The sequence below is a fragment of the Triturus cristatus genome, chromosome 12 (assembly GCF_964204655.1).
Source record: "Triturus cristatus chromosome 12, aTriCri1.1, whole genome shotgun sequence".
NCBI lineage: Eukaryota > Metazoa > Chordata > Amphibia > Caudata > Salamandridae > Triturus > Triturus cristatus.
Genome location: NC_140595.1, coordinates 402,648,229 through 402,675,387, shown reverse-complemented (window position 1 = coordinate 402,675,387; position 27,159 = coordinate 402,648,229). Strand labels below are relative to the sequence as shown.

Here is a 27,159-nt window from a genome sequence, read left to right as displayed (position 1 = left end):
CCAAAGACATCTCCCTTGGAGTGAAGGAGTCGCTCCCCTGCAACCGCAGGCACCGTAATGCAACTGACCAGTCTGCTGATCCCGAGCTTCTGGGGACTCCGAAGACTCCAGCATCACAGGAGGTGGGTTCCATGTCCCTTGAGGTCCAAGCTGACGTCTCACCAAGTTTGAGGACAGAATCCCTTGAGGGGGCTGCAGTACCTGTACCCCTATGCACTGCATACTTTTGCAAGTGCATATGCTTGCTGGCATTCCCAAAACAAGTGCACTGGGCTCTGAGTAGCCCCAACTTCTGACACCATTTCCACCAAAGAACTTTGGCCTCCTCACACCGAGTGCTCCATGGGCTGTTGCTTTGTAATTCTGCTTGAGGTCCCCATGCGACTCCTGTGCCTCTGGCCTGTGAGTCCTCTTGAGGGTCAACACTGCTTTTCTTGGGCTCCCCTTGTTGCTCCAGGCTTGCCCTGACTCCCCTGTGTTTGGTGAGTCTCCTGGACCTCAATGGTCCAAACCACAACCTTTCTTGACCATCTCCGTGGGTTGCTGCTGCCAAGGCTTGTTGGTGCTCCTGCCGGACACCAACCCCTCACCACTTGACATCCTTCATGTCACAAGCTCGTATCCGGCTCCTGGTCGTCCTAGACATCTCCTGGTCCCGGTAGCTGCAGAGTCAAGCACCCCCTCTTCGCACCTGACATCAGTGGGCATTCGTCTGCTGTGCCCCTGGTCACTCCTGAGTGACCCAGAGTCTGTCCCCTCTGCTTTCAGGTACTCTTCATCAAGAATCCACATTTGGATTCCAATGGACACTTTTCTTCTTTCCAGCAGTGGCATTTCCTTGAAGTCCTCCATTGGGATCGACTGCGGTTTCCGACACCACTTCAGCCCTATGCACCCGACTTCCCTGGGAACTCCGGTACTATGGTATTCACGGGTGGGGTGGCTCTTCAACCTCCTATGATCCAAAGGGCTTCCTCATAATCCACTTGGAAGGGTCCTTAAACTTTAAAACTGCAACTGCGACTCTCCCATTGAATTGTACGTTGCAGGCAGTCGTGTTCTCACACTTAACCCATCCTCCATGGGGTCCCTCCTTACTCACCTTGGGTGGTTCCTTGGGGTCCCAGCGATTCTACATCCTCTAGACACTGTCTTGACTCGAGTCATGGTTCTTATACCACTATTTTAGTATATGGTTTGGTCTTCCCTTGAGCCCACTGTGTATTAGTGCTACTTACATTTGTTTCTGTGCTACAGTATTGTGTGCTTTGTGTTTATCTGTGTGTGGCAGATACTGTGAGGTATTTAGAGTGCGTTATAATAATAAATACATATTTTTATAACTTCTGTGTGGTTCTCCTTTCATTTAACCAATACAATAAGGTTGCATTCTGGTAAAACAAGCTGCTTAACATTCCATCAAGACTAAGCCTGAAGGCTGCTCTCCACAGCTACCATTTGGATAGCTTTCTAAGGTTATCTTTGACCTCTCAAATCACCATAAGGGTTGTTTGGACTGGTGCAAGGTGCCCTCTTTAATTAGTGGACATCATATACCAGGCCAACTTCTCACAAGGGCACTAAAAGTAAAACAGAACAAAATAGTACCTCAATCCTATCGGGAACAGCGGACGGGCACTGACTGATTCAACTCAATAAGTGTTTGGTCCCTGCTCCACAAAGAGGAATGGAAATGATGTTAGGCCTGCCTTCACAAATTACGAGGCTGGAAAGATGAGTGCCACACAAGGCAACAAATGGTAAGCAACGGGCAGGCTCCAAGCCCTTTTTGTTAAGTGTCTCGCAAGTGAGACAGAAGCGCTAGTGCATGCTCTCACAGGCTCTACCATAAAAAACATGTTTAATGTAACATGCTCCGATACATGCCAAGTTTGTGCTATATAAAAGGTGCAAAAAATAAAGAGTAAAGGGCAGCAGGTCCCAGGAAACAAACAGCTAGCACCTGATAGCACAGAAGAAAGCCTTGTGCATTTTAAAGGCAGGTGACAGAGGAACTTAACACCTCTGCCACCTGTTAACCTGTTGCTCACCCTCATTTTATGGTCTCAGCACAGACCATGGCCAATAAAAGGAAGATCACACCCAATTTATTAACAATGATACATTTTGCGGGGACTTTTGGGAAGGAAAAAAAACAAAACACAACAACAAATGGCAAGCTTTTTAAAAAGCTGCCAATTTCGTCTTTTTGTTGCTAATCGCAAAATTGCAATATCCTGGGGGTCTGATAAATGGCACAACGAATTGAAGGTGATCCCAAGAAGACACAAGCTAACAAGAAGCCCACAGTGTGTTCCAAGGTGACTGTGCATGGAAGACAGCACATTTATTCACACAGACATGAGACAGGAATGAGAAATGGAAAAATTACCAATTTATGGATGCATGTGGTGCTCAGTAAAGGTCGATAAATAACTAACTGAGCCAACAATGCTCATCTTTCAGTTTTTTAGTTTCTATGGCAAGATACATATGGAATCATTTAGAATGGCACCCTCAGTATGTAAAAATTACATTCTTAAGCTACCTGTGAGCTGGATAAGGTACATATTTCTACTTGTCCAGCAGAGGCTTATCAATAGATATTAGGGACTTCCCAAGACCATGCAGGTAGTCATCTTTGAAAGCATTGTTGCCCTATAATAATCTGAGGTTTTTCCACTAATCATGCATGTGAGTGAAAGTGCAGAGATGGCATGTTGGATACGACCGCATCATAACGCTGCTACTTGTCCTTATTCAAGTAATGTAATTTTGCCAAAATACCAATTGATGCCCTCTCCAGCACAGAGATGGTTGTATGTGATTTCATAGAAAAACGATTTAATAGAATAACATTACTGAGAAACCTTTCATCTAAACGTTTTCAGTGACCTTTTCATGATGAATGGCATTTACCATTTACTCGAAACCAATTCATAGACTTTTTCGAAATTGGCTTCTGCATTCCTATGTTTTAAGGTGTAATTCAAAAGGTTGCAGGTCTTACTTTCTGAAACATTTTTTCAGAGGTATTTATTTCAGTCCTTTACTTCAGGGGACATTTTTTCAGATTTATATCTTTTACTTGTCAAATCATTAATTTGGATGGATTTAATTCACTGAACCCTCCCCATCCCTAAACACCATCCATCTCTGGTCCATACAAATGCCTCCCCATGTATAAAAAACACCCATCACTGACCTCTAATCTCCAACTGATCCCTGAACCCTAAAAACCCTTTTTAACCCTAAACTCCACCCATCTCTTATCCCTAAAAAACTCTTGCTGCCCCTAAACTCCACCCATTCCTGAACCCTAAAAACCCTTTCCCCACCTAAACCTCACTGAGCCCCTAAAATCCAGCACCACCCTTAAACTCATTCCTGAATTTGAAAAATAAACCATTATCACCCCTAAAAACCACCCATTCATGAATCATAAAATCTCCCTCTATACCTAAACTGCCCATCCCTGAATCCTAAAAGCCCTTTCTACATATAAGCTCCACCTGTCCAAGGAGCCTTAAAACCCCACACTACCCTAAACTCTGTACATAAATGAACACTAATCACCCTTCACCACCCCAAAACTGTACCGATCATTGAACCCTAAAAACATTCACCAGACCTAAACATCACCCATCAGTAACACCTATAAAACCTCAACACACCTACAGGTCACACATCCCTGAACTCTAAAAAACCCTAACCACCCCAAACTCAACCCATGCCTGATCCCTGAAAAAAAATTCTCCCCATCCCTAGACTCCATCCATGAACCCTAAAAGCTCTAAAATCCCCACCTCGCCCCTAAACAGCACACATCCCTGATCCTAACAAAATCCTCACTACCCCTACTCTTCAAACACGTTTGTGTCTTTGAAGGTTTCCTGAAAACTATCTTTCCTTTCAAATGTTTCCTTTCATTTTCAATTTATTTGTATTTTCTTAAAACGTTCTTTCCTTTAAAATGTTTTTCCAAGATAATGTTTCCTCCAATGTGGTTTCTCAGATTTGTTTTTCCATTAATTCACATACATCAGCACAGAGACACCAGTTTAGATGTTTTGTTTTGTGTGTGCAAATTTCCTTGCATGGTGTGTTAATTGTGCAGCCACGTGGCCCAATGCTATGCTAGAATGAAGAATTTATGTCACACTGCATGAGTCAAGAAGAGTCCTATCAGGCATCAAAATATCACCTTTTCGCATAGGTCGCAGCCTTTGTGGGAAACCAATTTAATATCCATTCAATAACCTGAATCCATGGCCTCTTTTGCAATGAATGTTTAAATCATAAATCATCAAAATGGCAACATATATTTGAATATGAAAGATTTATAGATATTTGTTTTATGTTGTTTTGCCTTTGATATAAATATTATGATTGTTGAGTATGAATAGTGTACAACTAGAGTGAATGATGACATGCTTGTGGTGTGTTTGTGGATTGTTTTAAATTTGTTTTGTATATATATTTATTGGTAAGTCTTTAATAAAAAATCATTTTTGTATTTTGCAATATACACATTTTGCTTCTGTCTCTCCTTATGTTAGAGACCTTTTTCATGTGTTTTATTAAGTATTGAGTTGCCCTAGGTACTTACATTGTGTATTATTTCCCTGCTTAGAGAAACTCCTTATTAGTTGCAGGGGTCCCTTCTTATTTACGCTCATTGAAGATTATCCCTGCTACACTAAGACCAATTCAGTGTATCCATATGTGGGCTCCTCCTTCATCATATTCTCTAAGCCGAAGAAGCGGTATGCAGGCTTCAATTCAAATGTTAAATTGCTGGAATGCCGCTGTACGATTTGGCATGTCTTCATGATGTTTTCACTTGTCACTTTTCAGGCTTTACCAGTTTTCCCCTAGTATTTGTCTTTCAGCATCTGAAGCACCACAATAAGCTACTGTCACTTTAGTTATCTTTAGATCTGCTGGTTAGAGACATTTTATTATGATAGGAGATTTCTTTAAAGCAAATTCATTCCTTTGGTATTTGTTTTTCACAAAGTTCTTCAGCACAGGGACCCCAAGGCAAGGAGATAAAAATCTTTTGTGAGCACAAATCTGTTGAGACATATTGTGAACTTGAAGACATATCTGGCTAGCTGAACAGGGTGACCCAAATAATGTTCCTGAACCATGCCTCCTCCCGCCCCCACTAGTAGGGCTCAGTCTCTGCAAAAACAGAATGAATTCTTCTAAGTGAACAGGGAAACTAACTATGGATTTTTTTTCTTTTTTTTTTTAAGTAAAACAAGCGACATCTTAAGTGGGCTGGAACCAAAGCAACAAATGGATGAAGGGAGCTCACCAAAAGCAACCAATGGCTGAAGGGGGCTGCACCCAATCCCCTTCCTGTTCATTGTTTATGACAAAAGGTCTTTGGTTTTGCCATGCCTAACATAGCTTTATAGCCCGCCATAGCTGGCTGTACCGGCCTTTAAAGGCCCGCTCCAACGTTAAGGGCCCGGGCTGAAGCGGGTCACAAAGCTGTTAGAACATTCCACCAAATGAGGGCGGAACGTCCTAATTGAGAAAACAAAACCATTGGAGATGGAGGGGGTCGAAATCTCCCTCAGTCTTTCTTGCTGTGAATGTTGAACTGTTAACAGCCAGGTGCAGGGCCACCGGTTTAAGCAGTTGAACATTCACAGCTAGAGCTGTGAAAGCAGACTGACAGAAATCAGCCCACGGTTCTCCCCCACTCAGCAAAATAGTTTTTCTTAGTTCAACCAAGCCAGGGAGACCCAGGAGCTGAGCATCATTCACCCCTCCCTCTTTCTGAAGCCCAGGTGGCACTGAGCTACATGAGGAGAGATGAGCGAATGCTTAGTGTGTCCAGCTGCACAGCCGCTGCCTTTCGCTTCCCCTGCCCAAGCCATATATTTTGGAGAAGCAGGGGAAAGAGAAAGGCAGAGGACAGTAACATGTTGAGAGCAGCGGGCCTACTGTAACAATTGAGCGGGGGAGAATCACAGGCTGATTTCATGTTAATATAGGGTGCTGCTGCTGCATTGTCTTTAATGGCACTCTCAACATTCCAGTGCTGTAATAAGGTTTTTAAACGTGTCAATATAGTAAAAGCAATGCACATCATATATTTAGGATCATTGTTTCTGAACACCACAATTTGTAGTCCAGCATGGGTCCTTACAACATGCAAGCGCTTCCATTAAGAATGTGCAGCGGCACTTTAACAAGTATCTTCGGATGACCCTCTTGGCCAATCAAAAAAGTACTCAACATACAGATGCTGAAACCACTAAGCTAGTGACCTCCAAAATACTAGAATGGTTCCCAGTGTACACAAATTTGAAATGTATCAAATGTATTTGATAATTCTTGCCCCACAATTAATGTCTCTTTTCAACAGGGAAACAAAAGCTGAATATTGGTGTCGCTCCACACACTGATTAAGGTTTTACTGAAATCTGGGGAAGCCCCCGCCATGTGCTCATCTTATCACACTTCATCAATGTTGAACTTAGACTCAAAAGTATTTGACAAAGTCATAATGAATATGCCAGCGGGGGCTGTGTTTACACACGTACACTTGGCCAGAAGGGATTTGTCCCTCCCAAGGAATGCTGCTTACAATGCAGCATGACTACACAATCATTGACCAAGGAAAGAGAAAACAAGGGGCAGATCCCTTTGAGATGGCAAATGAAAAAAGCAATGGACTCGCTGAGCTTGGACAAAATGTAAAAAGTCATGGGTACGATGGATGCAGACTTAATAGACAAAATAATTATTATTAAGTGCTTCCTACCACAATTTATACAATTTCTGAGCACTGCTGATAACAGTTGTTAGTACTACCAAAGTTAATGGTATTCAATTTATTGATCTGGCGAATGATGTAAGACTGACTTAACCTGCTCTAGATTAAAGCTTTTGACACGTTGCTCACACAATTGTTACATAGAAGCACTTACCTGTAGGAGATATTTTGTGATTGATCCAAACGCTATATGATGAACAAATGATGGCCGCATGCTGTATTAGTAGCATGGCCACGGATTTCAGGGAAAAACTCAGAATTAGCTAAGATGTGCACTATTCCCCACTCTCCTTGCATTTGGGTCTGCTACCAGGCCCGCAAGATAGCTTAGCAGCTGCATTGAAGGAGGATGACCGCCTTACAGTCAGAGACCTTGGAAGCTCTGTACCAAAGAAAATGAGAATGATCCGCGAATTTCAACCAACAGCTTGACTCAAAGAGAGAAGGACGAAGACTGCAGCTATTCAGTATCTCAAACCAGCGTAATGTTGACAAAAACTTAGCTGCTCACAGGTGGAAATAAGAAGGACTGTGCAGGGCAAGATACTTCCAGGACTATCCCATATAAACGATTAGGTTAATTCAGCTGCACAGGAGCCCGACAACAACACTCCTTCACTAAATAACAGAGGAGTGTGTGGTACCTATAGGGATGTTCAGTAATGCTCCCCCCTGACAGTGGATGTCAGTGAAGGCCCTACTGGAGTGGAAGGCTTCTCTCTTATTAATAGTTGAGCCAGAACAACCTAATCTTTCTATAATTCCACAGCAAGAGCGACCAATCAAAAGACTCCGGTCAGCGTCATTGGCCAGGGAATCTGCTTCATCATTTCCACAGGTTCCAGCATCACCAATCAGCACTCTGCTTTGAGGACAACTAATAAGGAGTGGGCACCATAAGGACACTGGATCACTGACACTGAATTGAGGGATGCCTTGTATGAGGTCACTGTTGTCTGGGATACACCAAAATAAAAGGCAGCTACACACCTTACATCACTCCAGTGAGGGAAACTCCCAGTTGATGCCACCGCAGTAAGGACTTTGCCCCAGTGTAAGGCCACTACAATGAGGGCAGCTCTTTGAGGTCATTTCACTAAGGAAAAGTCCATGTACAACATCACAAGAGCAAAGACGGTGCAAGGGTGGGGTCACTGCTGTAAAAGCAGAGACCCCTTTAAGGAGGGTGCCCCCATCTGCTGTGAGACAGAATCTTCTCTGCTGGCCATAAACGTGACCCATAAAGGACAACCTGCCTTAGTAGGACCATATTTAAGAATTTCGCAAATGAAGTGGGCACATGTTTTCACGAATATTTAATGAGGGAGGGACTTCAGACTACAGAGCAGTTTTGTTCACAACAGTAAAAGGAGTTTTTAAGGTGTATTTACCACAAATTAGGGTGACTAGAGGTTCCTGAAGGAGCTGGCTGCACATAAAGTAGGATATTGGCATATCTCTCAATGTTGTCAATTCCAGGTTCTTTAAGCTTCATCACATTTGAATGATTGTGGACATGCTTTGATACTGGGGGTTTCTGCCCTTGCCACACTCTCGGCTGCTAGGCGCTACCCGGTGGGCATAGCATGACTCTTCGCTCTGCCATTAGCTCCTTGCAGGTACAGACCAAGTGCACCATATCTTCTTTTCCGCACAACTGACAATTGGTCGTGACAGCGTTACGTTTCCAGGGGGGTTGATGTAGGAGGGAAGGTAGTAAGCCCAATCGATATTTTTGAAATTGTTATTTTACCGAGTTTGAGTACCTTGTGCGAAAATAGGGTTGGGATGTTACTTTATCGTAATTGTGCTGCACATGCGAGCGGTGGGCTCTACCTGCCACTGCTGCCTTGTCCTCAATTAACAATGCTGTTTTGATGGTTTCGTTTACCAGCTTTTTAGGTCTCGGGACCATCCGGTCTGCCGAAGGCAGAACCGGAAGTCGAGAGATTTAATGTTTTGGAGAAGAGGGGCTTGAACCCGCCCCTCTTCTCCCCTGTTCTCCATTGGCTGGCCTCTTCAATGCTGGCCAGCCATTGGAGAAGAGGTCCCGTCACTCCGATCAGGCACCGTCCTTTTCGGATCGGGGGTGTGGTTTTTGCAAGAAGTCTCATTCTCTCCTCCAGCCAATGGCTGGAGGAGAGAAAAGACAAACACGCCCCCGAATCCGAAAAGGACGCTGCGTTTCTCCGAGGCATTTCTGCTCTGCCTCAGAGAAAGGCGGTGGCGTGCTTACACACTGCCGTAAACACAAATGTACAATGATACACTAAGCAAGCATACAATCATAGCAATCACCGGGAAAAAACACCCATAAGTGCAAATAAACAGTGCAAGTCCCATAAAAACAGTGTCATATTTCCAAAGATTCGATCCGTGGAATACGTTTCCGCCGTGCAAACTCGCTCCACGGCCCAGTTCAGCTTGAAGGGTCGGGATTGATTACTGCAAAGCTTAGAACGCCACCATAACGTCATCCCAAAAACTGTAGTAAAAATTGAATTGAAAAGAGGGGGATGTGTAAGGTTCAATTCCCTGCAGCCGCTGGTGGGTGCCAAGGTCAAGAAGAAAAGAAGTGGGGTTGGTCGGTTCAGGTGGTGGAAGGATGGCCAGTACCACCAGGCCCTCTCCCCACTGCCGCCTTACCTGAGGGAGAGTCCTCTGACGGGGTGGGAGCCGCGGGCGGGGGGCTCGCCTCACGGGCGCTGTGCCTCCACTTCATCCACATCCTGGGCTGCAGACGCACCGGGCTCTCCGCTTCCACCCGAGGAGCCCCGCCGGGCTCTCCACTTCCACCCGAGCCCCGGGGTTGGGGACAGCTTCCACCCTCTGCTCCCTCACCGGTCGGGAATGTTTTTTCTTAACACTAAAATGTCACATTTTAGAAGTTAGCCATTGTACAGGAAACACCAGAGAGAGCCACGGGTAGGAGGGGGCGGCGAGGGCGGTTATTAATAGGGGTCTGAGCGCCACGGAAGTGCCAACTGCTGCCCGGGAACTGCTGACCGCGCCGTCCTCTCGCCTTTCACGGGTGAGAGGGGCGCAGGGAGCCGAGGGGCCCCGGACAGACGCTGGCAAGGGACCGGCCCAGGCTGAGGCTCCACAGTTACAAGGAAGGCAGACAAGGGACTCGGAAACCAGATAAGCCTGTTGTACAGAGCGGCAAGTGGAGCGCTCCCCGCCACCATCCTTGCCCCCGCGAAACTCACTTCGAGGGCACTTATCCCGACCCGCGGCTCAGACACAAAGGAAAGAAAGTGCAAGTCTGCGAGTTTTAACAAGCATTTACAATGCAATGGTCTCGGCATTGGTAGTTAGAGCTATTGGCATTGCTCATGACATTATTTTTGTTTATGTTTTTGTTTTTAAAACATTTAAAGAAACAGCATTGTCATGAGCAATGCCAATAGCTCTAACTTTACCAATGCCGAGATCATTGCATTGTAAATGCTTGTTGAAACTGGTGTGGGTTGCACATGACTCCCAAACTTCCTGTTAGCCAAGTTGGGCAACTGATTTATTAAGGTAAGCCTTGGCGGCAGGAGAACTGCTCCTGATCGTCAGTTCCAGACAAAAATGTGCGTTTAGTGTGTTTGGATCAGTGTTCGTGATTCTATGCCAGCACTTGATATACCCGCCTCTCCTGGCGAGAGATTTTTTCTGAAGACTGAACTCCAATCTTATCTGAGCTGGGGGAGGTGTATATGGGCAGGCTGAAGATCTTTCTCTAGGATCCGACCATGATCCCATCCAGTCACGACACTATGGGCAGCCCCAATGCCCTGTTACTGCACAAATGGCAACACCCCAAATTCTGCGACAAGGCCCCGCTGGCGAATTCCTCAATGGTGTTGATCTCACAACATGTGTGTTACATTTTGAACATTGTGGGCTCACCACACAACTATTTGTTGGCTGCATGGGAGTACCCTTTGCACTTGCTCAAAGACAACTGGATGTTCTCCTACTATCCCGTTGCCCCTATGGAAGTAGAGTTATCTACAAAAAAAGAACTACACAAGAATTCATGCTGGTAGTGTGTTAGTATTTCTGTGAGTGTTTTGATTTGTAATGTCACTCCTATAATGGAGGTATTGAAGTTCATCATTTTAACTCACTATGCCGCTCCACAAAGGGCCCAGCCGTATAAAAACCAGACGTGTCCCTCTATAAGAAGACTGCCAGCCCAGGTCCCCTCTAGACAGGATACAAACAACTTCAAACCTGCTTCCGCCTCGTTGGGCTTCACCTGTGAGGTGCATCTAAAATTATGTGGCACAGCAAGCATGACAGTGACACAAAGACGATGGGTGAACTCTTGCAAAATTCTTGGGCCACAATTAGGTCGTTGTTTGCTAATTATCGCACTAAAGACGGGGGCAAGCAGCTAGGATTGATTCAAGCATTCCACCCTATCATTTGTTTGTTTTTCGCAGAGCTCTGAAGGCAGCAGCTTTTTTCATCTCGCTACACTAAGAACAGTTCCTTGTGTGAAGCACGGAGAAGGCCATGCCATGAGTGCTAATAGGCCGGAGGCAACCATGTCGCAATGACAACCAGAGACATTATTTCACTTGTCAAAAATAAAGAAAAACAAAACTGAAAAATCTGAAGAAAGCAAGCAAATAGCTAACCACAAAAAACCACACAAAAAAACGGAACAATAACATACCATAAATAGAGTTACCTCAAAAACCCAACAAACAAGATTGACAAGGTATTAACGTTAAACCATCTCTAGGCAATACATTCTTGAGTCAGCGTGCAGCTTTGAGAACTGTGGCTCAGACAGGCCTCAGAGTGGGCTCACTAGCTGAATCATGGATTACGCATGATTACTTTTGCCATATGAATGTAATAGTTGCCTGGACAAATTATAATACTCATAATTGAAAACAGAAAAGTGCAAGGAGAGCTGCCCATATACCTAGTGGTGTGTTGTAAACACACTGTATATAACCAACATGTTTAAACTTAAACCCACAATGAACAGGGAAGTTACTAGGGTTTTAAATAAACTTCACTTGTACAAGTGTAGTTTAGAGGGAAACAACCTTTACAATGCAGTCATTACAACGCAACATCCTTTACATTGCATGCCATTACAACGCAGCCATTATATCACATGTCACTACAACGCATGTCATTACAATGCATGTCACTACGACGCATGTCATTACAACGCAATATAATGTAAGGATTGTGGAATAGTAATTGTAGGAGAGTAGGATCTGCCTCTTATGGTTACCCCCACTGTTTGCTGCTGTAACACTGTTTTTCGACTTAGTCTGGTTGGGGCCCTGCTATTCAGGTCCCCAGCCTAGCTGCTTCCTCTCTAAATTAATTCCATGTACTTTAGGTACACTCCAGATTGGATTCTGGGGTACCCTTGTGAGTCCCTAGTATATGGTATACTATGTACCCAGGGCATAGGTACCCCAGAGGCCTACCAAGGGCTGAAGCATGTATTATGCCACCACTGGGAAGCCCTCCAAAATGACACCACAGGTCTGCTACTGCAGCCTGGTTAAGGTGGTGCATGCACCCCTTACAGAGATATAGGTTTACTATATCTCACCTAGCACTGCACATAGAAACCTATCAGTCACCCCTATGGCAGGCCTTATCAATACTGAAGGCAGGGTGCTTGGTTATATGTGAGAGGGTGCCCAGGTATGTACTGAGCTCCTCTGCAGCTTTCGGAATCTATCCTCCGGGGTAGTCAGCGGTGCAACCTGACCATATACTCTTAAGTGCATTATAACCCAACAGTAAATGCTAACTTTGGACTGGCTGCATGGAAACATGTCGTGTTTGGTGTCAAACACTTTGGAATCATACCCCCACACCAGTAACTGGTGTGGGAGTATGATTCCACCCTTCTAGAGGGAGAGACATGACAGCACCGGTATACCCGGTACCAACTTAACTGAGCCCTGGCATCACAAAATGGATGCTGCAGCCACATACACGAGTCTGGCCTCCTGCTGCTGACAAACTCCGGCAGGGGAGGTCTGGACAATAGGTTTCCTGTCACAGGGAGGTGTAACCACCTTTCAGACAGGCTGGTGTGTATTGAGGCTGGGTGGGTGCACTCAGAGTGCTTTGAAGTCCTGCACTGGGGGCAAATTTGGTGTCCCTGTGCAAACTTCAGCTCAAACCGGTTTAGGGGCTACCAGCCCCTGCTCTGGCGTGAAACTGGACAAAGGAAATGGGTGTACCCACCGCTCTTTCCAAACCCTCCCACAGGTGGGTCCCCAGAGTTAGTCCAACCCCTTCCTTGGGTATAAAGTAGGAACCCCTGGCAACAGGAATTTAGATATCTCTAGACGAAACTCTGCAACTGAATCCTGGAACTTCGACGCTCTACTCAAGACTAGAGGATGGAAGAAATCTCCCTTGGGGTCAAGGAGTGACTCCCCTGCTTGGGGGGCACCAACAAAGCATTTGCCGGTCTGCATCTCCGAAGCTCCCAACGGACTCCGAAGTACCTGCAGCCCAGGAAGAGGATTTCCAGACTTCTCAGAGGCTGACCCGAGTCCCCAGCAAAGCTGAGATCCGCAGCCCTCGTGAGTGACGTGGAACCAGAACTCCTGGTCACTGTGCACATTTCACCACGTGGTGAGTCCCTCAGACCTTGCTGGTCTGCACCAAAGCATCTTTCCCCTTTCTGTGTGGGTTGCTGTTCCCAAGGCTTGTTGTGTCCAATCCTGGCACCGATGCTGCAGCACTCGACATCCTTCATGGGACAGCTCAAATCCAGCTCCTAGTCATCCTCGACACATCCTGGTCCTCGTGGCTGAAGAGTCATGCTTCACCTTCTTCACCTGAAATCATCCGACATCGGTGGGCATTCATCTATTGTGCCCCTGGTCACTGGCTAGTGACCCAGACTCTGCTCCATCTGCTTTCAGGTTCTTCTCGACTTCGATCCAGGCTTGGATCTCTTCGGACACTCCACATCATCCCGGCAGCAGCACTTCTTCGCCAGCTTCCATAGAAAACAAAGACGCGACCCGACACCATTTGACACCTATGCACCCGGCTTCCCTGGGTGAGGCAACTCGAGTACCCACGGTGCTCCTGTGGGTGTTGACCCCAGAACTTCCCAAGTCCAAAAGGGTTTGGTCCTAGTCCATCTCTAAGTGTCCCTAATCTTTAAAAATCTAACTGCGACTTTCCCCATAGAAGCTAACGGGAGCTCACGGCTGTGTTCTCACACTGCACACGGCCCCCATGGGTCTCCTGTGTCACTACCTTGGGTGGTTCCTTGGGGTCCCAGTGATTCTACAGGCTCTAGGCCTTGTGTCTAGTTAAGTTGTGGTTCTTATACCACAATTTTAGAATATGGTTTGGCTCGCCCCTCGGGTCTGACGTGTATTTGTGCTATTTTACTGTAATATTTGAAGTGTAACATGTGTTTTGAGCTCTAGCCTCATAAAGAGACTAGTAAGGTGTGTATAGAAATAAATACATATATTTTATATATATACCTGGTGTGGTTGCCTTTGATTTAGCCATTCAAGAGATTATAGACTGGTAAAACAAGCTGCTTTACATTCCTTTAACACTTAGCCTTAAGGCTGCTCTCCATAGCTACCACTAGGATAGCTTTCAATAAAGGTGGTCTTTAACCTATCATCAATAAGGGGTTGTTTGGACTGGTGCAAGGTGCCCACTATAACTAGTGGACAGCATATACCAGGCCAACTTCTCAGAGTAATTTTTACCCCTCCCCTATCCAACACTTACCCAACTGTTGCACTCACTGGAGTGGGAATAGTAATTTTTACCCCTACACTATCCAAGACTTACCCTACTGTTGCCCTAAAAGTAATATGATTTGTAATGGAATGCGTTGTAAATTTAGTTTCTAAGAATGCGTTGTGATGGCATGCGATGTAAAATCATGTGTTGTAATGGATGTTGCGGTGTAAAAACTGCGTTGTAAATGTTTGCGTTGTATCGTCATACATCCAATTTAGAGAACTTATTGACAGAGAATTGGAGTCCTTACTGCTGTTAACAAAATGCCGTCGTCGATTATGAACTGGACTTTTCAATACGATAGTAAAACGGAGTAGGTCATTTTTATTATCCATTACCGGAAACCCTGTCCACTTTATTTTCCACTCTGTCCTAATATTGTGGGGGTAATACATTGTTTTCACCAGCTTTCTCCCTCAGCAGAAAAGCCGCCTGTGACAAGTCTTAAAACTACTGAGAGAGACAGGTGCAGGATGTCTCTCAGCTATTACCACTCCTGCTCCCAGCAGTCGAGATGTTTGGATAATGTGCAGAGAGGAAACGTCCGATAATGTGATTATTGTACGTTTTTCTGCTCCACAAGATTAGTGGAGCAGTTACAATCATGGCCTCTTTCTACACAGAACATTCTGGAAGACGGGGATTACTTCCTAGAATAGAAGGTTTAGGATCCGAGCCTAGGTTTCACAACTGAGCGTTTCTAGGCCAAGGTGCAGCATGTGTCTAGCCGCAATGCAAGAAAGGGCACCCTTCCTCCTGATCTGCATAAGGAGAACTGATGCGGTGCTAGCGTTCTTCAGGCTTGCTACAGTTCAGCGTTAATACAATACTTGTTCGCACTATTTTTTTGCCGCTGTTAGTCCAAGATGGAAATTTGTAGGTACTAGGTAAGAGAGTGAGACACGTTTTATTTGACTAGCAAAATAAGTTCAAACACAAAATAGTATAATAGCTTTCAAGACTTAACATGGTCCCTTTGTCAGTCGTAAATAGGGTGACCAACTGGCATGGGTGCAAATTCAGGACAGTTAGTGCAAAAATTCAGGACAAAGGGTCAAAATTCAGGACAAAGGGTCAAAATTCAGGACAAAAGTTCGGGACAAAAGGTACGTTTTGCATACACATCAGAGGAAGTCGCACAATAGTGCATAAGTATATAGACAACCAACACAAGCACAAGTCAAAATAAGTTTATTTTCGGTTGAGAGAACCTTGCACTCACTGTATCTGTTGTGTAAGCGAGTGAAACACACCTGCGTCTGCATATTCCAAAAAAAAGTGAAGAAAAAGATCAAAGCTGAAGGCTTCTCAGATCTTACATGCCCCCTCTCCCCCACTGAAAAAAACACACACCCGATCCGAAATGCTGTCACTGGGCAGAGAGGCCCATTATCATTCTGTATGTGATAATTAGGCCAACATACAGAATGATAATGGGCCTGATAGCAGTCTGTGCCAGGTCAGGGAGGGGCTGCTGCAGGCCACAGATCACAGTAGGAGCGTAAACTGGCCCCTGCAGTGAGAGTTACAGGCTGCTTGCAGGGGGCAGCTCACGCCAATGTCTGAAATTACGGACAAAAGGCGTCCATGGAAGAAACCCTGACGGACAAAGGACAAGAGGCCCAAATTACGGGCGGTCCATGAAATTTACGGACGGTTGGTCACCCTAGTCGTAAAGGGCTATACTTTGTAAAGGAGACGTGTTTTCTGTTTTTGCAAGGGACATTGTGCCTATCTCTACAACACTCATCTTGGTTCTGCTGCCAGTAGGGTCCCTAGATTTGTTTCAATAAGGAGCATGTAGTTTCTCTCTATATATAACGTACGTGTTCAGATTGTACAAGCGTCACCTAATTTATACTATACAAAGGTCCCCTTTCATTTCACCCTACAAAACCCACTGGGCTTCCATCTCTAAAAAAAAGCTGCTGTTTAGGTCTCTATAAGGACCATCTTGTCGGCTCATCAACAAGGGCCTCCGGTTTCTGTCTCTACAAGGGTAACCAGTCGCGGCCGGCATGACTCATGGATGGGGATGCACAGGGTCGCGGGGGAGCGCGGGACGGGTTAAATTTAAAAAATGTAAAACGTAGCTTCCCTGGTCTCATGCAGCCTCAGCTCCTGGCCGGGTCCCATGTTTTCCTGCTACTCTCCTGAACGGAAAGCAGCCACAGGCAGCCTCCCTCCCCTCCCCTAAGCCAATCACAGTGCTGAAATGGCAACATTGTGATTGGTGGGAACGACGCCCAGCCAGGAGCCTATGGGGAGGCCATTTTCTCTATGTAGGCTGCATGCAGCCTACATAGAGAAAAGGCAGAGTGTGCATGACCGGTTTGGAAGGCCCCAGAGGGCCGACCAAACAGTCAGGGCCGCAGCATTGGGCAAGCCACTCCTCCCTGACCCGCCCACCCCTAACCAGGCATACCCTTCTGCTTTCTCGCAGTGTGAGAAGCAGAGCCATAAAATAGTATTTAAAATACCATTTAATGTTTCTGCTTCTCGCACTGCGAGAAAGTAGTGGGGCGGTGCTCCTCCGCCCTAATGGAGGAGCCGCCCCTGAGGGAACCTGGTTTATTAATGTAGAAGAGCCCTTGATTTCTGTCTCCACATGGAAGACCGGTTTCTTTCGCTCGAAGCAACGCTGTTCTCTGTCGCTACAAGGGCACTGGTTTTATTGATCTACGAGGGGCACTTGACCTAGGTCGCTACAAGAGCTCCTAGACCTTTCCTGTCTTGGCAAAGTTTACCTGGGTTGGATCTCTAAAGCACGCCTGCTCCCACATAAGAACCATGTGCTTTCTGTCTCTAGAGGTGCGCCTAGTTTTTTTTTCCAAACCATGCCTCTCTGTTTGCATTCCTATATATGAATTAATTAATTTATTGCGAGATTCATTTAAACCATTACAGCTCTTTAACCAGTACAATCACGATATGACTTTGCATAATATTGCATAGGGGTAAAGAACAAAACATTCTGTAATTAAAAATGATAAGAACCTTTTTCAAAGGGCGTATTGTGGGACTCTCATACAGATTGTTCATTGAAGATGGGAAAATAATAGCCTAAAAACCTTCCGTAGAGGTTTAAAAAGAAGGGAACTTCAATCAGCAGCACAGATCTATATGCGGGTAAATAGTACACAGTATCAGGCCTCCCGCCTACCACAGTGTTTTGTAAAACAAACTTTACATGTGAGTTAAAAATTAGAAAAGCATTGTGTTCAACAGTTCTATTAAGAAGCAAAAGACAACGCCCGCATGTCGAAACCTTGTGCAAATGACAGAATGTTATTTATTCCTACATATATCCCAGATTAATGTCTCCTCTTCCGGGGAGATCTGTTGTGCACTCTACAACAGCTTAGAGCCGGGGTTACCAGTCACCGCCTCTTCGATGCCACCTCTTACTATCACTGTAAGGAAGACCACCCTCTCTTCCATGCCACCTCATTCTATCACTGTAAGGAAGACCACCCTCTCTTTGGTGCCACCTCTTTCTATCACTGTGAGGAAGACCGCCCTCTCTTCGATGCCACCACTTTCTATCACTGTAAGGAAGAGCAACCATGCCTCCAATGAACAGCTGTTTACCATCCAGTCAAAGGATTCTGTCCTAATCTATCTATGGCTATGTGCCTTCTAGCTTTCTATAATATATCTGTTGAGAACAGTCTTTGCCAATATTACAATATTTTGTGCTTAGATGTATTTTGGTCTCTAGCAGTAAAAAACTTCAATGTACCAATGTGTGCTCCTGACACAAGACCTAGGTTGCTGAGACTTGTTGGCACCTGCGGGACACCTCTTCTAGAATGTGCAGTGCACGCTATGAGCTAGGGCACCATCAAGTTTGGTCAAACCATTCTATTTCTAGGACCAGAGCATATTGGGATATCAGGATATTGTGCTGTGGAAGTTATAGAACAGTTTTGCGATTATTTGATGGGTTCAAGATTTGAACTCTGGAGAAATGAATAGCTTTGGTCTACAATAACAAGCTAGTATGTCAGATTTCCCGCTGTAGTATTTACTCCACGAACCAAGTACTATGAAATACTTGGGAATACCCTAGAAGAATTGCTAAAACTTGCTGAAACTCAGTGATTAAAGAAGGAAGAGGGCAAGTTAATGGGTTCCAGAACAGGAAGTCCGGTCGGCAGCCATGTTAGGCGAGGCAATAGTATTCTTGTTTTATATGTATAGGGCTAATCGGTACCAATAAATACAGAAGGCTCATGATGTGAGGACTGGGACGAGGGAGGTAATGCAAGGCACTCACAGAATGTAGACGGCCATCAATGTATCCCTCTGCTTGAAGTCAGAGCAATCCCCATTCAACAACTGAAGGTTTCCACATAACATATTCATGAGATTAATTTACCTATGAAGGATATGAGTGGAAGTCATGTGCACATTCATTGCATATACTGAAAATGCTCCTAGCAGTGGACTCTGAGACTTGCCAAGGTACTTATGTTTCGAGTCCCCAGCTTTTCTGTGCACGCCACTGATTATAGAGCTGTCGATCATTCTACTAAAAACTGGAAACAGTGGTCCCACCGACCATTCACCATCCTACGCAGATGGATGTCTTTGACATGGCAACGTCAGCGACCTTGTTGCAACCCACATAGGATGTTCTGTGGCTCTTTATGCTTGGCCTTGAAGGGGTTTCAAACAATCTGACTGGCCACTGAGGTGAATCGTACTGGTTGGAATTTTTGGGGCAATCTGATCAGTGTCTGGGCAACCCAACGCCTGTCCCCAAGGTGGCTGCGTTATTTTAGGATAATAGAAGAAAATGGGGGCACACGCCTATTGTTCCATGAAATAGACTGGATTCAGGCAGCTTTTCCAGACGTCAGTTGTTTTGAGTCAGAGATGTAAGTGGGTAGGGGAAGGGAGGAACAACGTTCCCAAAGTTTATTAATTTGATCAAAACAGTTCCCATACCTCAATTTAAAAAAACAACAGTGCCTGATCAGTTGAGTTGCCGTAGGCTGAAAGGGGAGAAGGTAGTCCAATGTGTAGTGAGAGAAGAGAGAGGCAGGCAGCTAAAGAAGAAACAAGCCTTCTCTCTAGGTGTCTGCTACCTGCAAGAAATGTAAATGTGTGCGATTGGTTAATCAGCAACTCAAAAGACTGCTGGGGCGTAAGTATAAAGCAAACACAAGGAGATGATGGATGGAGCACTGAAACTTTTCAGACACTCACCCCCAGTCACAGTTCTGGGTTGAATCCACCATCATTCTCTAGCTCACTTCACCACCCCAGTTCAGACACAGCTATGTGCAAATCAGTCTTGACCCTGTGCCTCATGGAAGCAGTCCAGCCCGAACTGCCAAGCCATGTTTTCCCTGGACCGGAAACAAGCATCCTGGGATCAGTTTTGAGCTAACAGCCCTCATCAGCCAGGCTAGCTTGAATCCAGTGGCAAAGTGAGCAAGGGACCCAAGTCTGGGCATACCCTGCCAACTTAGGGAGAACAAAGCAAACACAAGGAGATGATGGACGGAGCACTGAAACTTTTCAGACACTCACCCCCAGTCACAGATATGGGTTGAATTAATCATCGTTCTTTAGCTCACTTCACCACCCCAGTTCAGACAACGCTATATGTAAATCAGTTTTGACCCTGTGACTCATGGGAACAGCCCAGGCCGAACTGCCAAGCCAAGTCTTCCCTGGACCGGAAACAAGCATTCTGGGACCGTTTTCCAGCTAACAGCCCTCATCAGCCAGGCTAGCTAGAATCCTGTGCCAAAGTGAGCAAGGGACCCACGTCTGGGCATACCCTGCCAACTTAGGGCGAACAAACCCATGCCAACTTAGGGCGAACAAAGCAAACACAAGGAGATGATGGCTGGAGTGCTAAAACTTTTCAGACACTCAACCTCAGTCACCGATCTGGGTTGAATCCATCATCGTTGTTTAGCTCACATCGCAACCCCAGTTCAGACACAGCTATATGCAAATCAGTCATGTCCCTGTGCCTCATGGGAACAGACCAGCCCGAACTGCCAAGCCATGTCTTCCCTGGATTGGAAACAAGCATCCTGGGACCAGTTTCGGCCTAACAGCACTCATCAGCCAGGCTAACTTGAATCCAGTGACAAAGTGAGCAAGGGACTCACGTCTGGGCATACCGTGCCAACTTAGGGTGAACAAAGCAAACACAAGAAGATGATGGACGGAGCGCTGAAACTTTTCAGACACTCACCCCCAGTCACAGATCTGGGTGGAATCCATCATCGTTGTTTAGCTCACTTCGCCACCTCAGTTCAGACCCAGCTATATGCAAATCAGTCTTGACCCTGTGCCTCAGGGAACAGTCCAGCCCGAACTGCCAAGGCATATCTTCCTAGGACCGGAAAGTATAGGCTTTAATTAATAAAATCTGGAATTTGTCCTTTCACTCAATGGAAAGGGTTGCCATTGGGTAGAATGAGCGTACTTCTAAGAAATATGTTTTGAAAGCACTGTAGGCATTTAAACTAAATCTTTGGGCATACTGTGACAGCCTGTTTACAGTGTGTGCAACCTAACTTATACAGTATGTAATATTTTTTTTTTCAGTAATTACTTATTCGTAGTGCTTTTTGTCATATATTTCGACCTTTGAGCACTATAAATACACATTCCTATTTCCCCAGTGCGCCGACAAGAATTCAAATCAGTGGCCGTCTAATTACATCCAAGACATCTAAAGGGATTGCATTAATCACGAAAATGCATTTCGCACAACTAAATGTAACTTGTATTTATGTTTTTTTTATCAAGACGTGCGCCTTACATTTTATACGCATTTACCTGTAGGTGAAAGGCCAACGAAAAAGTTGCAGAACCGTCTGCTCCTGTTAGCCACGTCTCTGATCCAGTCCCCAGATTCGCTGACCACGCCCCCTTATCACTGTTCCCATTCTTATCTTTTTGCCCTTCAACCGCTGTCCAGGTTAGAGTGGCCAGTTTTGCTTTTCTTTTCTATAATTATAGGTAACACTCATATTTAAGACGCGTGTGTGTGTTCTAAACTCTTCAGGGTTTTTTTATTTTTTTTAAGCTGGAAGTGAACAACATGGCGATAAAGTAAACGTGCACTTTAGACTCGATGAGTGCGTGACCTCGCTTGAGGCTACAGGCAGAACATTCCTGTGAGGGCTTCCCTGAAAATAGCAGGTTCTGCCCCGCACAGTAAACAATCCTTACATTGCATACATATTTCTGAACATTATTGCGCAGGCAGAACTAACTGCGCTTTGTAAACCGGGAGAGTTGTTTACGCCGTAAAGCAGGTCCGCTCCTTGATGAGGGCAAAGGAGCGCGACTCTGGATAGTGCAGTGAACCCCAATAAAAGAGTGCACAAGAACGGAAGGTTGGGTAGACGCGTCCTCAACTGGGCACGTAAAAGGAGGAGGCAGCGGAAGCGGTGTCCAAACACAACAGAAAAGCAGAAAACCTCAGCGGGACTGTTAAAGGGAAAGACGGACCTTTAGAGTATGTGCTGTTGGGTGCAGTTCAGTGCGCGAGGGAGGCCGCTGAGAAGGATAGAGTCCTGCGGCGTTACCAAAGTGCGCAGGGCTGAAATGTGCGACTGCCCCCTGGCTACACATTAACATTCCAGCGCGGCGATGCCATCTGCCGGTGGGGGTGATGCGGGTGGTGCTGGTGGCCAAGGATAGGGGTGGCTAGTCGCCTGCTCGAATCCAGGCGGGATGACGCAGCCTTTCATCCTTCAGGCCTGGGGTCCATACAATCTGCAGCGTTCATTTAGGTATCATCGTGGCTACACTAAAGTTTTAAGAAGCACCCGGACGAGGCTTCTCTCATCGAGTGTGGATTTGAGGAGGAGCGAGGGAGCTGGGGAGTAACTTACTCCAAATCCCCCATATAGGTGTGTCTTCCCCATTTACCCACCGCCCTCCATTACATAGATACCTGTGCAAACCGTACGCTGGATGGGTAACTAAAATCAACCCTGCAAAAATGTGCAAATCACCGCGACACTGCAGAGTGCTGCGAACTGACATGCGACAGGGGGTTAGATGGGCTGTGGCGGCCCGCCGAGCTCTGAGAGCAGCCCCCAGCCCATAGAGACAATGCCAGCACCAACAGAATGGTGAGTCCGACTCTTAGCCACCGAAACCTGGCAGCAGTCTGCATCGTGTCACCCTCTTCAGCCTCACCCCGTGGGTGTTCTACCGCCCCTCCCAGTATCCGCTACCTCACTCTCGACTCACCTGCTCCCACGCTGGTTCCCAGCACTCCCAGTCCTGCGGGGATCCCGATCTGGTTTAGTGGAGGGGGACTGTCTCGGATCCACGCCAGTGTAAGCAGAAGTGTCGCACAGCTGTGAAAACATGCGCGGCCAGAATCGTGCGCTGCTGATGGCTGTCTGCACCAGTCTCCCGTCTGACTGACTGATCCAAGCAGTCAAAGCACGGGGTCCGTGTGTACAGCCAAGTCCTTCGCCAATCAGCCTAGTGCATCCGCCCACTCCAAGTTCTGTCATCTGCCCACGCCAAGCTTGCCAGCCAATCAGAACCATCTATTTCGCCCACCTGCATCCCATCTAGCAGGGAGTTTGCGGCCCCGTATGGGACATTGTAGTCTAAACTGTACGTAATAATAAGCATTGGCAAAGCCAATAGGTCTTGGGTATGGGAGAGTTATTGTCTTTGTTATTTTTTTTGTTTAGTTATGTCGTATGGTGTGGTATGGGTTGTTATTATATAGTATGGTATAATACGGCCGGTCATGTTATAGTATAGCATGGTATGATCTGACGTATGTACAGTATGGTATTGCCTGTTATTGTATGGTACAGAACGGCATAACCTGTGATTGTATGGTATGGTGTGGTCTGTCATTGTATAGTATGGCCTGGTATATATCATGGTATGGTTTAACCTGTCATTTTATGGTATGATATGGTGTGACCTGTCGTATATAATGGTATTGTGTGGCATGTCGTTGTATATTATAGTATAATATTCTACAATATGGTATGGTATGGACTGTCATTTTATAATATATTCTGGTATAATATGGTATGGTATGACCTGACATTGTCTAGTATGGTATGGTATGGGCTGTCATTGTATAGTATGGTGTGGCCTAACACCGTATAGTGAGGTATGTTACAGTACAGCCTGCCATATGGTATGGTATGGCACAACATGCTTTCTGTGGCTAAAATCTTAGCGAATAGAAGAGGCACAGCAGAGACAAACTTGTAGTCACACAAACTTCTTTACTTAAGGTAAAACTGCATATTGAAAAGAGAGAAAATGCTTTTAAACATTGAATAAGTCTGTGGATACTGTGTTGCCCTGGAGGATATAAAAGCAACGTTGTAGTAAACATTGCATTTGAAAAATTAACTAAGTGGAAAAGCTTTTAAACATTTAGGCCAGATTAAATAACATTTTGTGTTGTTCTTGCACCACTTTTGTGGCACGGCCAAAACGCAAAATGTTTTTCAATATTATTGTGGCTTAGCATTGGATTTTACCCAAAAAGTAATTGGGCTGCGTTGAATCACCCTGCGTCAGGGAGGTATTACATGTGTGGAGCATGGGCATTCCCATGCATCCACCTATGTATTTTGACACAAACCCAGATTTATTGAAGTCTACAAACCTAGGTTCGCCTAGGCGAGACTGGGGTAGCAAGAAGATATATCTTTGTTTCTCCTTGTTATTTCCTCTTGCTTGTGTGATGCAGTTTGCAGCACACATACAAAGATGAATCAGCCTCTAAGAATAGTTTTTGTGCAGGAAGATACGCCTTCCTACAGAGAAACTATTCTGACCACAACACATGGCCCCGTTGCATCGTGGCTCAATGGTGCATGATTTGGCCCTCTGCTGTCACATGTGCACCAGCTCAAGAGAGAGCAGAAGTGTGTCATATCCTAATAAATTATGTGCATTTCAACACTCCCTTTCATGCAGTGCAGCACACCAAGATTCCATGCTGCATTGCGTTGAGAGAAAGTTAAGTAAATCTAGGCCTAAATAAGTCTGTGGGTACAGTGTCTTATCACCCTGAAAGATCTACAAACAATGTAGTAAAGATTCCATTTGGAAAACAAATAAATTGTTTTTAAACATTACATACGTCTGTGGCTGCATTATCCCCCTGGAGCCAATCCCCACATGCGCCTCCAGCCACTACAACTCGAAGACTCACTGTTTCGAGACAAATTAACTACCACTATCAACACATGTTTCACTGAAAACGAGGGAACAGCAACATCGAGGGCTTTCGAATGGGAGGCATTTAAAGTGACGATTCGGGGAGCCTCTATGGGAACATTAGTGGGGATTAGATGGGAGGCAGTCAGGGATCTTACAGATCAGGAGGCCTTGTTGCAAACGCAGAAGGTGGCGGCCTAGTCAGATGTGGAGAAAGGACCAGACCTCCAAGAAGCTAGGATTCGGTATGCCCAGCAATTGGAACACTTACATGTGATAGATTTGCATGCGTACACGCTACGCACTTATGCAGAGGCGCTTTTGCAACGCCCCTGGTTCCCAAATTACTACAACTGTACACCACTGCCTTGACAGAGGGTATTTTGCCCCCTACGACCATGGAGGCGATATTGACCTCTTTATTAAAGCCGGATAAGTCCCCGACTGACCTCACTGCATACAGGCCCCTTTCAATTCTTAACATGGAATATAAAATTCTAAGTAAACTTCTCACATCGAGGCTCCTTCCCTTGCTCCCCAAGTTAATACACACGGACCAATGTGGTTTTATACCCAAACGCAGTACCTCATTGAACATCCGGCGCCTCTATGCCCAAACAGATTTCCCCCACGCGGGTTACCTCTGCTTGGATATATGTCAGGCATTCAATTCCTTAAGCTGGCCATACATGCTGGCTGCTCTGGCCAAATATGGGATCCCTTCAGAATTTATCAAGTGGGTGGAACTGCTCTATACTAAATCCATAGCGAGGGCTAAAACTGGTCCTAACATCTCACCAGCCTATGATGTTTTTTGGGGTTCCCCCCTGTCGCCCTTGTTGTTTGTGCTCACCTTAGAACCCCTGGCACACAGTTTGCGCTGCATGATGGCTCCATTTGGGATTCCAGTAGGCCCGGTACGTCACGCTGTCTCAGCTTATGCAGATGACCTGTTGCTCTACTTTGCAGACCTACATGTAGACACAACACCTGTGGCCTCGCTGTTTGAGCAATTTGGGGAGATCTCAGGTTTGCACCTTAACGCTTCCAAATCGGTAGCTTTCTCCTTCTATGATACATATACTCGTCCACTTTTCCAATTCGGTCCAATGCAGTTTAAGGTGGAGCCTTCTACCTTTAAATATCTAGGGATCAATATTTACAGGTCCACCTCCGAGACCATCGATGGAAATGTGGTCCGTACACTTAACAATCTTAGGACCCACGTAGCGTTTTGGAACACTCTGCCTCTCACGATCGCCGGCCGTATAGTCGTCTCTAAGATGGTCGTGCTCCCTCGAATGTTGTACCACTTTGTAAATCTTCCTCTGGTCCTCCCTGCTTGGATTTACAGAGCACTCAATACTTTATTAACCTCATTAATATGGGGACAGGGCCGTCACAGACTGGATCTTCCCAAAATCCAAAATGCAGTTGCCAAGTACCGAAGGGGGCATGGGAGCGCTGGATTTTAAAGCTTATTCTATAGTGGGCCAGCTACAGTGGTTGGCTTATTGGTTGGCCGGTCATAACTTATTTGAGATTGGTAATTCCCCCGAACGGTTGCAGGCTGGCTCCCTACAATCACTATTATGCCCCGGTGCAAACCGAATGAGAGACCCCCCATATCTCTTGCATACTGCAATCCAATATTGGAAATTAGCACTGAAATATACTGGTACGTCCGTGCTGTACGCCCCCAATGTCCACCTATGCGGCCTGCCCACGTTACGGGGAATACTATCTACCACTAGATTATGTAGCTGGGTGGAGACTGGAGTGACGACAGTGGGCGACTTATTTTTAGATGGGAACTTAATGCCCCACGATGAATTCATGCAGACTTACTCGGCCCCTCCTAGGCTGTTTTTAACACATGCTGCGATTACACAATATGTGCGAAATACTGGTTGGTTGACCAGAGGGAGCCTCCGACTTTCGGACTCTTGCAGACACTGCACATAATGGGTCATGGTAGTCATCTGGTTAGATGGCTATACTGTGGCTTACGGTCCCATCTAGGACTCTCCCTGTTGACTCTTCGACATAAATGGGAGGTAGACATAGCCAGGGTGTTTACTGACAGAGAATGGGTGCAGATCCTTGAGTATCCTAGGCGTGTTTCCCGAAATGCTTGTATCAAACAAAACAATACAATTGTTTGCACTACACAGAGCCTATCTTACACCGCGGGTGATAAAGCGTATGTGCCCAACCTCCCCTTCGGAATGTCCTCGATGCCAATACCCGGAGGCAGATTTTCTGCACATGCTATGGGCCTGACCCTCTCTTGTAGAATTCTGGACAGAGGTTATACAGGGCCTTACACGACTCCCTGAACGCCCTACGTGGAATGCTCCTGAAACTTGTCTTTTGGGTCTCCTTCCTCTCCCTAAGAA

General features: G+C 45.8%; 1 protein-coding gene across 6 annotated transcripts in view; it reads right to left on the bottom strand.

Moving 5' to 3' along the window:
- PLEKHF1 (pleckstrin homology and FYVE domain containing 1) overlaps positions 1 to 27,159 on the bottom strand; it is a 100,356-nt gene that overhangs the window by 44,091 nt on the left and 29,106 nt on the right. For 3 of the 6 annotated variants that reach the window (XM_085639787.1, XM_085639788.1, XM_085639784.1), the window contains exon 1: positions 22,802 to 23,010. The exons of 2 other annotated variants lie outside the window; for them this stretch is intronic. The gene's annotated coding sequence lies outside the window, so the exon portion shown is untranslated. Of the gene's footprint in view, positions 1 to 22,801; positions 23,011 to 27,159 lie in introns of those variants that run through there. One more of the 6 variants, XM_085639783.1, reaches the window with a different exon arrangement.